At 39.2% G+C, this 2,387-nt stretch overlaps 1 long non-coding RNA gene across 1 annotated transcript; it reads right to left on the bottom strand.

Moving 5' to 3' along the window:
* Positions 1-252: 252 nt before the first annotated feature.
* Positions 253-2,164, bottom strand: LOC135058252 (uncharacterized). Its single transcript, XR_010244707.1, has 3 exons — positions 2,086-2,164; positions 1,797-2,009; positions 253-1,224 (listed from the first exon to the last, which is right to left on the bottom strand). It is a non-coding gene; the product is annotated as an uncharacterized LOC135058252 (long non-coding RNA).
* Positions 2,165-2,387: the final 223 nt, after the last annotated feature.

Consider the following 2,387-nt stretch of genomic DNA (forward strand, 5'->3'; position numbering starts at 1 on the left):
GGTATCAGTTACTTAGCTATTTGTATAGCGTTTTTGGTTAGTAATTATGTGTTTATAATGTTAAAAGTTTTTTTTTCACATTCAAAGGTGATGTTTGCCACAATACTACATAATAATTTAGTATGCACTAACAACCATTATTGTTTAGCCTATTGTTTGTGTTTGTTGTGTGTCGACTTTCTTCTAAAGCTGTGTTTGAAATATGTTACCTCATTATCACAATATAATGGACATTGAGTAATGTCTGCCAATTAGCCAAACATACATTGACTAACACCAACCTTACAAAATTGTTTACACATAATTATGGCTGTGATGTGGTAAACGTTCATGTTAGTAATGATGCTAGAATATTCCCAACACATGTGAGTGTTAACTCTAAGAATTTTCCTCTTACACTGACAGTTTTTTGCACATAACACATTGCACATCAATCACTTTTCACATTTCTTACTGTACAACATGTGTTTTCATTACAAATAACTGCTATTGTGTAGACCTAGTATTGTCAACAATGTGTCTCCAGCTGCAGGGTGGCCTATTTCTTAGGCTGTTCTTTGGTGGCTGATGTGGGTTTGGTTTGGGCAGTGGAGCGGGTTCGGCTTGATCTTCGAACTGGTGATGAAATTGGGGTCTGTGTAGGTGTGTTGGTCCCTGCGCTGGAACCTTGTTGGTGTTGTGCCAACAAATTAATATTTTGACTGAGGTTAGCCAGGGTTGCTGTAAGTTGTGTTGTGGCTGTTGTGTTGTTGTCTATGATGCGAGACCTGGTTTCTGATATAATTTGATTACTTTGAATTAACTGAATAAGGGCCTGTTGATGGCGATGTTGCTCATCCATTATGCGCTGAAAGGTAACAATAAGTTGGCTGTTATCTGCTCTCATCTGCTCCATACTGTTTGCGACTCTGCATAGCTGGACATTGAGCCTGCTTGTGTTTCTACACAGTCTCGGGAGATGATGGGGCAGACAGGCTAGGTATTGGGTGTGTATGCATAGGCAATCAATATTCTGTGCCTGTTGTTGGTTCCATGTTACCCAAAATGATGGTTCAGGTTGTTGTTGGGGGGTTGTTTGGCTCAATTGTGAGTGTGGTGACATTTGAGGTGGCGGCGTACTTTCCTGAGGCGTGCTTGGTTGGTTAACGTCTATTGCTTGCAGATGGAGGGTGTATGTTTCCTGTTCAGATTCCTGCTGGGCTTCCAAGGGCATGATGTCTGGTTCTGTATGGGGTTTAAGGGGACAACATTTGAGTGTATTCGAAAATTATGCTGGTTTTCATATTTAGTTTGACTTTCTAGATTTGTTTGTCAATCATTTTTCTAAAACAAATTAGGATGTTCACCAAGACTCGTATACACAATCTAAAAGGCCAATTATCTTGGTTTTTATGTTGAAAAAAATGACTTCAAAACAAAAGTGAACACATGTTTGACAAATACCCCACTTACGAAACAAACACACAGAGGTACAAAGTTTACACCATGAAAAAAAGTGATTTGTCACCCGCCATATCGTACTTGCATTAAAATATCAAACAGTAAATGACAATATGAATTCTATCACCATTGTGAAAGGGTGTGAATCTACCTGAAGCTCAATATTTTACTATTCAAATAAATAATGACAACACAATACTACTGTAAGGCGCAAGAGAACGCTCTAAATTGCCAAAACTTTTTTAGTGGTTTTTTGTTTTTAACAATTTGCAAGCCATGTGCTTGCTGCTGTGGATAAGTACTAGGATTATTACATTTTTTGGCTGATGTGTAATTTGTGTTTTGTGTTTACTCACCAGACAGCTGAGGGAAATGTGGTCCCGGTGATTGAGTACTCTCCAAAATGTGTTCTGGTGGCTGAGGCAACACAGTTGAAATACGACGTGGGGGTGTGCTTAATGCTGGTGTTGGTGCGACATCAGGATGACGTCTCTTGCTAGGCCTGGTCGTGTGGCTGCCAGACCCCTGTGAAGGACGTCTTTGTGGACTGTGATGCGATGTTGAAGTTCCTATGGATTAATGCAAACATTAGATTATTTTGATTTTTTGTGGTGGCCACATTAACAGGTGTAATTTTTGCGTTACCTGTATCGCCAGCATCCACAGCTCTTGACAGTGTTGCTTGTGTTCTGGAAGTGGTGGCTTGCTTTCGTACTGTAGAAATGATACATTGGTGTTTATGACCTTTAATTACAGTGTGTACTTTTGTAAGCAGCAACATTTAGTGATGTGGACATATGATTACCATTATGGGTACAGTTTCTAACAATACATTTAGAAACAATGGGTTGCTTCATTTTTTGTAAACAGGCTAATGAGGTTCCATTTCCAAAGACAAAAACATAGCCAAGTAGTCTAATTTTCCATGGCCAACAGCTGAATATACA

This window comes from Pseudophryne corroboree, chromosome 3 (assembly GCF_028390025.1).
Source record: "Pseudophryne corroboree isolate aPseCor3 chromosome 3, aPseCor3.hap2, whole genome shotgun sequence".
Classification (NCBI taxonomy): Eukaryota; Metazoa; Chordata; class Amphibia; order Anura; family Myobatrachidae; genus Pseudophryne; species Pseudophryne corroboree.